General features: G+C 44.7%; 1 pseudogene; it reads left to right on the forward strand.

Moving 5' to 3' along the window:
- Window positions 1-838: 838 nt before the first annotated feature.
- On the forward strand, window positions 839-12,855 carry LOC121569344 (annotated as a pseudogene).
- The last annotated feature ends 126 nt before the right edge of the window (window positions 12,856-12,981 follow it).

Below are 12,981 nucleotides of genomic sequence, written 5' to 3' on the forward strand. Positions count from 1 at the left end.
ACACTCGCTTTTTGTATATTCATTTTCTTTTTTTATATCTGTTTTTCTTTCTCTCCCCTATGCTATGCCTCCAAACACCATATTTCCTTCTCCTTTTATTGCCATTCACTGTCACACTGATTTGCTAAACTGAATGTGACAGGCGGAGAAGCTTGTTCATGCCTCTTATAAAAGCTATACATTTTTTTCTCTCTCTCTGGTTTTCATGCATTTGTCTTGACCATGAGGATGCTTCTTTTCTTAAGATGTTTTATTTTAGTTTGTCACAGGGAGATATGCAAATGGTAGCCCTTGAAAAGTAGGTCTCTCGTTTTTTTGGTAATCAGCTCCTGGTTACGTAAACAAAGCAATTAACTCGGAGTGTATGGTTGCTTCCCAGCAGCTACTCTCAGGCTGCCTGACTTGTTTGAGCAGCCTGACTCTCTGCCAATATGCTTTTCTCCTCGTCTATATTTTAGTGTACAGAGAAAGCAATAAAGCTCGATGAATGAATTAGAAGGGGATTCGTTTTTGGTTTGTAGGCAACCAAGGTTGGACCAGAAAGGTAGAGGCACAGTGCTTGATATGGTGTATCCCTTTGCCCTGAAAAAGTGGGCTGCTTGAAAATTTGAAATCTTCTGTCCTATTTTCTTTTTGAGCTCTTCTTCTCTCTAACTCTCCTTCTCTCTACATAAAACATCTACTATAATTAGCCCAGTATAATTTGGTTCCTTCATCTAACAATGCTCTGCTACTATTCAAGCCCTGCACTGTCCTCTGCCGCTCTCATACATCAGATTTCTCTTACTTCCTCCTCCAGCCTGCCTTACACTTCAAGCTGTTCACACAATCTGTAATGATGTCAGGAAACTGTAAGGTACGAGCTGACAAATTGTCTTATTTTTTTGGACTCATCCTGTAAGGAGAAAAATATAATAATAATATGCCATTTAGCAGACGCTTTTATCCAAAGCGACTTACAGTCATGCGTGCATACATTTTTGTGTATGGGTGGTCCCAGGGATTGAACCCACTACCCTGGCATTACAAGCGCCGTGCTCTACCAGCTGAGCTACAGCATGTTAATGGAACATTTTGATCCCAGGAAGAACAGGAACAGGAATGGAACCCAGATGTGATAAAGCTGACTAGTTTTCCCTAGTCTTTCCGTCTCTTCAGACTAATCACATTTTGCTCTCATCCAACCCTCATTAAGTTCTCCTGATGTTTGACATTACACACATGAATACATCCTCGTAACAGGAAAGGGGTTTTTAGTTCTACAGTACACCGTGGAACAGAGCAGTGGAATAGAGAACTATGTTGAGAAACAGTGAGACAGTGCTGTGGTGCTCTCTAAAGGCCATTCTGGAACAGGGCATGACTTCTCTTACTTCTGCTTTCTATACATTCTATACACGTTGCTTACATAACCTGCTGCAGGTAGCCTAGCGGTTAGAGCATTGGGCCAGTAGCCGAAAGGTTGCTCGTTCAAATATCTGAACCAACAAGGTGAAAAATATGTCCATGTGCCCTTGAGCAAGGCACTTAACCCTAATTTGCTACAGGGGCGCCATACTACTATGGCTGACCCTGTAAAACAACACTTCTCACTGCATCTATCCGATGTATGTGAACATAAAAAAAATGTTTTTGTAAAGCCTGGAATCGACACTGAATAAAGGTGAAATAAAAAAAAAAAAAAAAAATTGAACAGTATTCAGTTTAGATTCCAGGCTAACTGCTGAAATAAAATGAGTGTCTTTTTTTTTGCATTAATAATTTAACAAACTCAGGGAGTTGACTGAAGTTCAGTGATGTCATGCTAAAGAAGGATATCCTGCTAGAAGAGTAATGTAACAGACAGTGACAGTGATGTAACAGACAATGACAGTGATGTAACAGACAACGACGGTGATGTAACAGACAATGATGGTGATGTAACAGACAACGACGGTGATGTAACAGACAATGATAGTGATGTAACAGACAACGACGGTGATGTAACAGACAACGACGGTGATGTAACAGACAATGATGGTGATGTAACAGACAATGATGGTGATGTAACAGACAACGACGGTGATGTAACAGACTACGACAGTGATGTAACAGACTTTTAGGGTACAGCCACTCAGCAGATAGTTTTGGAGATTAACCTATTGAAACATTGATGCCTGCCTTTCATTGGGGTATTCCACAAGCACGGTTTAAGCCTAACATCCTACCTAAGTTTCGGCCCTGTGGCTAACCAGGCTGTGTCCCCAGCCTGTTGGGCAGAAGTGTGGGCTACTCTGTGGCTGACCCTGTGCTGCGTCCAGTCTATCTTGTGGGAATTAAGAATAGCCTAACATAAGACAGTAAAAGATACATCTTCATTTCACAATGGACAATAAAGTGATGCTGCATGATAACTCATCCTCAACATCATTCATTCATCGTCAGGTTTTTTGGTGGAAACACTTCTGTGTCCTCTGTACTCCCAGGGATGGCCTCCCTCAAGCTCCACTTCACTTTAAGAACAGCAAGAGAAAGGAACTCGCTTTCTGTGTTGTGTTTAGTGGAAGTGCTTCACAGATATTTTCCTATTTTTGATGGTGAAGGTGAAACAAACAGATTATTCTGCTGATAAATCATTCTCTGTAAGTCTCACAGTATGCATGGCTCTGGATTAGAAATGCATCAAAATGTGAATACCGGTACGAATGTAAACATTAAAGTATGTATATGCGGGTCACTGTGTTAAATAGCTACCGAGGTGAGTCATGTCAACAACTTCTCCATATGACAAGGAGAGCCAGGGTTGGAGAAGCGGGAGCTGTGTGTGTGTGTCTGTGCTGTCAACAGCAGACAGACCCCCCCCCTTCCTCCAGTGCCATTCACAAGCCTGTTCTATTCTGAACTATGATTACACACTGCCTCTTCACTGATAATGGAGAAATGTGGGTTGGTAGGACATAGCCCAGGACATAGCCCAAAACATAGCCCAAAACATAGCCCAGGACATAGCCCAGGACATAGCCCAGGACATAGCCCAGGACATAGCCCAGGACAAAGCCCAGGACATAGCCCAGGACATAGCCCAGGACATAGCCCAAAACATAGCCCAAAACATAGCCCAGGACATAGCCCAGGACATAGCCCAGGACATAGCCCAGGACATAGCCCAAAACATAGCCCAGGACATAGCCCAGGACATAGCCCAGGACATAGGGTCCTGGGCGCCACCAGCCGTATCCTATTGGTGGACTTTCTCACACCTCATCTCGGGTCAGTGTATAGCCTCGCCCTTGATCCTGACTCTCAGTTCCATTACATTACACATAAGAGTCATTGGAAGAAGGCGTCTTCTATACGGGGGAGTTTTGTGAAGAGCCCTGACGCTCGGTCTGAATATTAACACACATAGCTTGCGGTACGGTTTTGGAAGCATGTTGACCTTCTCTTTCATTTCGGCGAGAAATCATTTTCAAAAAACAAAATGTTAAATGAATACACATTTTTATAGGGTTTGTGTTCCCATACGGCCATATCTCCATGTTATAATACGTGTTTACAGAAGACAGACGGAAGACAGAGAGACCACCTGCGCTAATTAGCGATCTAACATGCTCCAAACACCTGTGTGTAATGGGAGAAGGCCGCCAGAAACATGTTGTCACTGAAAAATACAGTCGGCTGAAACTGTGATAAAGCCGGTTAAAATGGTCTTCAGTGTATATTTTGCATTTGTGAACTTATTTTGATGTGATATGAAAGTAAAAGGCTTTATATTTCTAGAACCGTATCGCAATTGAGAATCGATTCATGTTTAGATGGAGTATAGTTTCAAGTTTTAATGTCACATGCACAAGTACAGTGAAGTGCCTTTCTTGCAAGCTCTAAACCCATCAAAGCAGTAATCAATAACAATGTAGCACTAAACATAACACAAGGTAGAACAAAAACACACAAAATATAAAAATAAGAAATAAGAAGAACATGATAAAGTAAGAAGCTTAATACAGGGTCAGTTCCAGTACCATATTTACAATGTGTAGGGATACTGGAGTGATAGAGGTAGATATGTATAGGGGTAAGGTGACTATATACAGGGTCTGTTCCAATACCATATTAACAATGTGCAGGGATACTGCAGTGATAGAGGTAGATACATTGGGGAGAACAAGTATTTGATACACTGCTGATTTTGCAAGTTTTCCTACTTACAAAGCATGTAGAGGTCTGTAATTTTTATCATAGGTACACTTCAACTGTGAGAGACGGAATCTAAAACAAAAATCCAGAAAATCACATTGTATGATTTTTAAGTAATTAATTTGCATTTTATTGCATGACATAAGTATTTGATCACCTACCAACCAGTAAGAATTCCGGCTCTCACAGACCTGTTAGTTTTTCTTTAAGAAGCCCTCCTGTTCTCCACTCATTACCTGTATTAACTGCACCTGTTTGAACTCGTTACCTGTATAAAAGACACCTGTCCACACACTCAATCAAACAAACTCCAACCTCCACAATGGCCAAGACCAGAGAGCTGTGTAAGGACATCAGGGATAAAATTGTAGACCTGCACAAGGCTGGGATGGGCTACAGGACAATAGGCAAGCAGCTTGGTGAGAAGGCAACAACTGTTGGCGCAATTATTAGAAAATTGATGAAGTTCAAGATGACGGTCAATCAACCTCGGTCTGGGTCTCCATGCAAGATCTCACCTCGTGGGGCATCAATGATCATGAGGAAGGTGAGGGATCAGCCCAGAACTACATGGCAGGACCTGGTCAATGACCTGAAGAGAGCTGGGACCACAGTCTCAAAGAAAACCATTAGTAACACACTACGCGGTCATGGATTAAAATCCTGCAGCGCACGCAAGGTCCCCCTGCTCAAGCCAGCGCATGTCCAGGCCCATCTGAAGTTTGCCAATGACCATCTGGATGATCCAGAGGAGGAATGGGAGAAGGTCATGTGGTCTGATGAGACAAAAATAGAGATTTTTGGTCTAAACTCCACTCGCCGTGTTTGGAGGAAGAAGAAGGATGAGTACAACCCCAAGAACACCATCCCAACCGTGAAGCATGGAGGTGGAAACATCATTCTTTGGGGATGCTTTTCTGCAAAGGGGACAGGACGACTGCACCGTATTGAGGGGAGGATGGATGGGGCCATGTATCGCGAGATCTTGGCCAACAACCTCCTTCCCTCAGTAAGAGCATTGAAGATGGGTCGTGGCTGGGTCTTCCAGCATGACAACGACCCAAAACACACAGCCAGGGCAACTAAGGAGTGGCTCCGTAAGAAGCATCTCAAGGTCCTGGAGTGGCCTAGCCAGTCTCCAGACCTGAACCCATTAGAAAATCTTTGGAGGGAGCTGAAAGTCCGTATTGCCCAGCGACAGCCCCGAAACCTGAAGCATCTGGAGAAGGTCTGTATGGAGGAGTGGGCCAAAATCCCTGCTGCAGTGTATGCAAACCTGGTCAAGACCTACAGGAAACGTATGATCTCTGTAATTGCAAACAGAGGTTTCTGTACCAAATATTAAGTTCTGCTTTTCTGATGTATCAAATACTTATGTCATGCAATAAAATGCAAATTAATTACTTCAAAATCATACAATGTGATTTTCTGGATTTTTGTTTTAGATTCCGTCTCTCATAGTTGAAGTGTACCTATGATACAAATTACAGACCTCTACATGCTTTGTAAGTAGAAAACCTGCAAAATTGGCAGTGTATCAAATACTTGTTCTCCCCACTGTATGTATAGGGGTAAGGTGACTATATACAGGGTCAGTTCCAGTACCATATTAACAATGTGCAGGGATACTGGAGTGTTAAGAGATAGCTCTGTATAGGGGTAAGGTGACTATGCATCAGGATATATGATAAACAGAGTAGCAGCAGCGTAGATTATGATTGAATGTGAGTGTGTGTGCGTGTGTGTAGTTGTCACAACTTCCTCTGAAGCTGCCTCCTCTCCTTGTTCGGGCAGGCTTCGGCGTTCGTCGTCACCGGCCTTCTAGCCACTGCCGCTTCTCATCTCATAATTCCATTTGTTTTGTCTTGTTTATTACACACACCTGGTTCATATCCCCTCATCAGTACCTGTATAAGTGTTCCTTCTGCCCCCTTGTCTTCGTGTGTGATTGTTTAGTGTGGAGGTTAGATTAGCTCGGTGGAGCTCTTTGTACACTGCTCAAAACAATAAAGGGAACACTTAAACAACACAATGTAACTCCAAGTCAATCACACTTCTGTGAAATCAAACTGTCCACTTAGGAAGCAACACTGATTGACAATAAATTTCACATGCTGTTGTGCAAATGGAATAGACAACAGGTGGAAATTATAGGCAATTAGCAAGACACCCCCAATAAAGGACTGGTTTTGCAGGTGGTGACCACAGACCACTTCTCAGTTCCTATGCTTCCTGGCTGATGTTTTGGTCACTTTTGAATGCTGGCGGTGCTTTCACTCTAGTGGTAGCATGAGACGGAGTCTACAACCCACACAAGTGGCTCAGGTAGTGCAGCTCATCCAGGATGGCACATCAATGCGAGCTGTGGCAAGAAGGTTTGCTGTGTCTGTCAGCGTAGTGTCCAGAGCATGGAGGCGCTACCAGGAGACAGGCCAGTACATCAGGAGACGTGGAGGAGGCCGTAGGAGGGCAACAACCCAGCAGCAGGACTGCTACCTCCGCTTTTGTGCAAGGAGGAGCAGGAGGAGCACTGCCAGAGCCCTGCAAAATGACCTCCAGCAGGCCACAAATGTGCATGTGTCTGCTCAAACGGTCAGAAACAGACTCCACTCTCTCTCTCTCTCTCTCTCTCTCTCTCTCTCTCTCTCTCTCTCTCTCTCTCTCTCTCTCTCTCTCTCTCTCTCTCTCTCTCTCTCTCTCTGCCCCCCTGTCTTTTTTCTTTCTTTCTTTCTTTCTTTCTTTCTTTCTTTCTTTCTTTCTTTCTTTCTTTCTTTCTTTCTTTCTTTCTTTCTTTCTTTCTTTCTTTCTTTCTTTCTTTCTTTCTTTCTTTCTTTCTTTGTACTCCCTCTCTCTGATTCCAGGCGTCAGTGAACTCTGTTTTGGACAGACACAAGCCAGAGGTGATGGATGTGTGTCTGACCGCGGCCGTGGGGGCCATCCAGAGCTCTGGACATCATGAACGCCTGTCTGAAGGAGCTGAAGTGCTACAACCCCGAACTGGTGACAGAGGAGCTCTCCCTGCAGAACACCCTTAGGAATGCCTTCGAAAAAGTCAGACTTGTTAGTTACATAGGAATTAATCATCAATACCCACTGGAGAAAAATAACTAGAACTTCATGCAGTTCAGCAATAGCCATTGCATACATAACACAACTCAATGTGAATGTAAAAGCTGCTTGTCTTCAGTGATCTCCAGACTTTACATCAAGGTATCCATTTTACTCTATTGACCACTTACAGACTTCCTCTCATATTCCTGTTTGTTGTACCTGTTTGACCCCCAGACCATCTGTCACTATCTGGACCCTGTGGCACCAGCTGGGAGCCAAGAGCAAGTCTCTGGTCCAGGACCTGATGATCCTAGGTACTCTGCTGCTCTACCTCACCCAGTATGACTGTGTCACCTTCTTCAACCTCCTCGAGTCACTCCGCTCCAGTCAGAAAAACTTTGGAAGCAACTCTGGTAAGAAGTTGGAAGAACTGTCCTTGGAGAGTGAGATAATAGTAATATTCATTTGACATGATCTTGTCAATTACATGTTTGGTTTTCAGATAAAGTCACTCATGAAGCATTTCCTCCTCCTGTGTCAGGTTGTACTTCCTGATCTATGGCGGCTCCACAGAGGAACAGAGGTACCCGACTGGTCTGGCTAAAGAGAAACAAGCCTTCGAACACCTCATCAGGTCAGACATCTGCTACATTACATTATGATCATCCTACCATGTGTTAGTTTGTGAGTAGAGCTGACAGACTGGGTGTCTGTGTGTGATTGCAGGGAGAAGGTCACTAGTGTGGTTCCTGAGGAGAGAGAGGGAAGAAAAGACCAACCCGATCTGAGCAAGAGTCAGGAGTCAGGAGTCAGGAGCCAAGAGCCAAGAGTCAAGAGTCAAGAGTCAAGAGTCAAGAGTCAAGAGTCAAGACTCAGGAGTCAGGGGTCAAGCGTCAAGAGTCAAGAGTCAAGAGTCAAGAGAGGAGTCAGGAGTCAGAAGTCAAGAGTCAGGAGTCAGGGGCCAAGCGTCAAGAGTCAAGAGTCAAGAGTCAGGAGTCAAGAGTCAAGAGTCAAGAGTCAAGAGTCAAGAGTCAAGAGTCAGGAGCCTGCTAACGCTACCACCAACACACGCTAAGCAGGTAAGTGATGTGATGACATTTTATCTGATTAATTACACTGGGGGCGGCTTAAGTCTTACGATCCACATCCTTTACCTAAGTCTGATTGGTTTATGTAATTTGATGTCATGTCATGTCTCTCCAATCAGGGGTCCTGGAGCGGCCCAAGGAGATGTCCTGTGTGATTGTGGACATGCGTGAGTTCCGCAGCGAGCTCCCATCCCTCCTCCACCGCAGCGACCTGGACATCGAGCTTGTCACCCTGGAGGTGGGTGACTATATCCTCACCACCGACACCAGCTTGGAGCGCAAGAGCGTCAGCGATCTGATTGGCTTGCTGCAGAGTGACCGCCTCTACACCCAGTGCCGGTCCATGATGCGGTTCTACTGGAAGCCCTTCCTGCTGATCGAGTTTGACCCAGCCAAGCCCTTTTCCCTGGTGGCCCGCACCAACTTCCGCCAGGAGATCTCAGCTAACGATGTCACCTCCAAGCAGACCCTCCTCACTCTGCACTTCCCCCGCCCAGGATCCTGTGGTGCCCCTCCTCACACACCACCACCGAACTCTTCCAGGAGCTGAAGAAAGGTCGACCTGAGCCAGACGCTGCCAGACAGTGGTGGAGTCAGCTGATCTCTACAACCCCGGGCCATACAACTTCCTGCTTCGCATGCCATGGGTCAATGCTAAGAACTACAGGGCTCTGGTTAAACGCGCAGATAGCCTGGCACACCTAGCCAAACTGAGCCAGGAGAGGCACAGATTGTGGAGCATGCTGGCAATGGGAAGTTGCTCTATGAGTTCCTGCATAATACTGTGGACGTCCCTGCCCCTGCACAGAAAAGTAAATACCATACATTTAAAAGGAACAGAGGCAGACATGTAATGTCAGCTATAGTGCCTTCGGAATGTATTCAGACCCCTTGAATTTTTTCACATTTTGTTACGTCATAGCCTTATTCTAAAATGGATTAAATAAATGTCTTTCCTCAGCAATCTACACATTATGGCAAAGCGAAAACAGGTTTCTAGAAATTTTAGCGAATGTATTAAAAATAAAAAACAGAAATACCTTATTTACGTAAGTATTCAGACCCTTTGCTATGAGATTCGAAATTGAGCTCAGGTGCATCCTGCCTAAATGACTACCGCCCCGTAGCACTCACTTCGGTAGCCATGAAGTGCTTTGAAAGGTTGGTCATGGCTCACATCAACACCATCATCCCTGAAACCCTAGACCCACTCCAATTTGCATACCGCCCCAACAGATCCACAGATGACACAATCTCAATCACACTCCACACTGCCCTTTCCCACCTGGACAAAAGGAACACATATGTGAGAATGCTGTTCATTGACAACAGCTCAGCGTTCAACACCATAGTGCCCACAAAGCTCACCACTAAGCTAAGGACACTGGGACTAAACGCCTCCCTCTGCAACTGGATCCTGGACTTCCTGACGGGCCGCCCCCAGTTGGTAAGGGTAGGCACCAACACATCTGCCACGCTGATCCTCAACACGGGGGCCCCTCATGGGTGCGTGCTTATCCCCTCCTGTACTCCCTGTTCACCCACGACTGCATGGCCAAGCACGACTCCAACACCATCATTAAGTTTGCTGATGACACAACAGTGGTAGGCCTGATCACTGACAACGATGAGACAGCCTATAGGGAGGAGGTCAGAGACCTGGCAGTGTGGTGCCAGGACAACAACCTCTCCCTCAATGTGAGCAAGACAAAGGAGCTGATCGTGGACTACAGGAAAAGGAGGGCCAAACACGCCCCCATTCACATCGACGGGGCTGTAGCGGAGCGGGTCGAGAGTTTCAAGTTCCTTGGTGTCCACATCACCAACAAACTATCAAGGTCCAAACACACCAAGACAGTCATGAAGAGGGCACGACAACACCTTTTCCCCCTCAGGAGACTGAAAATATTTGGCATGGGTCCCCAGATCCTCAAATTGTTCTACAGTTGCACCATCGAGAGCATCCTGACCGGTTGCATCACCGCCTGGTATGGCAACTGCTCGGCATCCGACTGAAAGGCACTACAGAGGGTAGTGTGTACGGCCCAGTACATCACTGGGGCAAAGCTTCCTGTCATCCAGGACCTATATACTAGGCGGTGTCAGAGGAAGGCCCAAAAAATTGTCAAAGACTAGTCACCCAAGTCATAGACTGTTCTCTCTGCTACCGCACGGCAAGCGGTACCGGAGCGCCAAGTCTAGGTCCAAAAGGCTCCAAAACAGCTTCTACCCCCATGCCATAAGACTGCTGAACAATTAATCAAATGGCCACCTAGATTATTTACATTGACCCCCCTTTGTTTTTACACTGCTGCTACTCGCTGTTTATTATCTATGCATATTCACTTTACCCCTACCTACATGTACAAATTACCTTGACTAACCTGCACCCCCGCACATTGACTTGGTATCGGTACCCCCTGTATATAGCCTCGTTATTGTTATTTTATTGTGTTACTTATTATTTTATTTTTTACCTTAGTTTATTTAGTAAATATTTTCTTAACTTTATTTATTGAACTGCATTGTTGGTTAAGGGCTTGTAAGTAAGCATTTCACCTGTTGTATTCGTAGCATGTGACAAATACATTTTGATATTATTTTATTTCCATTGATCATCCTTGAGATGTTTCCACAACTTGATTGGAGTCCACCTGTAGTAAATGTAATTGATTGGACATTATTTCGAAAGGCTCACACCTGTCTATATAAGGTCCCACAGTGGACAGTGTATGTCAGAGCAGAAACTAAGCCATGAGGTCGAAGGAATTGTCCGTAGCGCTCCGAGACAGGATTGTGTCGAGGCACAGATCTGGGGAAGGGTACCAAAAAATGTCTGCAGCATTGAAGGTCCCCAAGAACACAGTGGCCTCCATCATTCTTAAATGGAAGAAGTTTGGAACCACGAGCTGGGCGCCCGGCCGAACTGAGCAATCGGGGGAGAAGGGCCTTGGTCAGGGAGGTGACCAAGAACCTGATGGTCACTCTGACAGTGCTCTAGAGGTCCTCTGTGGAGATGGGAGAACCTTCCAGAGGGACAACCATTTCTGCAGCCCTCCACCAATCAGGCCTTTATGGTAGAGTGGACAGACGGAAGCCACACCTCAGTAGAAGGCACATGACACCCCACTTGGAGTTTGCCAAAAGGCACCTAAAGACTCTCAGACCATGAGAAACAAGATTCTCTGGTCTGATGAAACCAAGATTGAACTCTTTGGCCTGAATGCCAAGTGTCACATCTGGAGGTAACCTGGCACCATCCCTACGGTGAAGCATGGTGGTGGCAGCATCATGCTGTGGGGATGTTTTTCAGCGGCAGGGACTGGGAGACTAGTCAGGATTGAGGCAAAGATGAACAGAGCAAAGTACTGAGAGATCCTTGATGAAAACCTGCTCCAGAGCGCTCAGGACCTCAGACTGAGGTGAAGGTTCACCTTCCAACAGGACAACAACCCTAAGCACAAAGCCAAGACAATGCAGGAGTGGCTTCGGCACAAGTCTCTGAATGTCTTTGAGTGGCCCAGCCAGAGCTCAGACTTGAACCCGATCTAACGTCTCTGGAGAGATCTGAAAATAGCTGTGCAGCAACGCTCCCCATCCAACCTGACAAAGCTTGAGAGGATCTGCAGAGAAGAATGGGAGAAACTCCACAAATACAGGTGTGCCAAGCTTGTAGCGTCATACCCAAGAAGACTCAAGGCTGTAATCGCTGCCAAAGGTGCTTCAACAAAGTACTGAGTAAAGGGTCTGAATAATTATGTAAATGTAATATTTCCGTTTTATGTTTTTGTTTTTTTTGCTAACATTTCTAAAAACCTGTTTTTGCTTTATCATTATGCGATATTGTGTGTAGAAAACAATATTTCATAAATTTTTGAATAAGGCTGTAATGTAACAAAATGTGGAAAAAGTCAAGGGGTCTGAATACTTTCCGAATGCACTGTATGCTCAGGTTTCACTTTCATAGAGACTATGGAATGAACTGTGCCTTGTGTGGACTGAACTCAATTGTATTCTGTCATTGTATGTGTTTGTGAATTTACTATTTTTGCCATCCAACTTTGACTTTGTAAATCTTTGAATATGTAAATGTAGTTTTGCTTACATGAGCTGAATTAATAGTAGGTACCAAAGGCTTCGTACTGTAGTGATGTTGGATTTGGTATTTGCAGTACTGCAGTGGAAAACTGCTGACACAGGGAAGTCAGTGAGCAGGACATTTGTAAATCGAAGTTTATTTGTAGCGTGTACAGGATACAACAGGTGTAAAAACAGTCCACGAAAATGCGAATTTACAAGCTTTTTGTCAACAATGCAGTGTTGAAATACTAGGTTTTATGATGATGAATGAATTGTCTGATAATGTTGGTAACGAAAATATATATACTTTTTTTTGTTAAACTGTTTGTCAACTAGACTAGAGCTGTTTTGAAAGATTCAGGGATTGAACATATAATAATATATATATATATATTGGCTCTAGATGAAAGGACTCATCGTTTGGTCTTATCTCTTGCCAGAAAGTGCTTTATGGTTTTGAATTCTTTGTATTCTCAGAGCTATATATAGCCCCAAAGATAAACGTATTTATTTATTGTCCCTACCCCATTGAAGTTTAAATATACAATTGTAAGGTTTAGGGTAGGGACGTCCCAAGGACACCGGA

The sequence above is a fragment of the Coregonus clupeaformis genome, chromosome 1 (assembly GCF_020615455.1).
Source record: "Coregonus clupeaformis isolate EN_2021a chromosome 1, ASM2061545v1, whole genome shotgun sequence".
NCBI classification, from domain to species: Eukaryota; Metazoa; Chordata; class Actinopteri; order Salmoniformes; family Salmonidae; genus Coregonus; species Coregonus clupeaformis.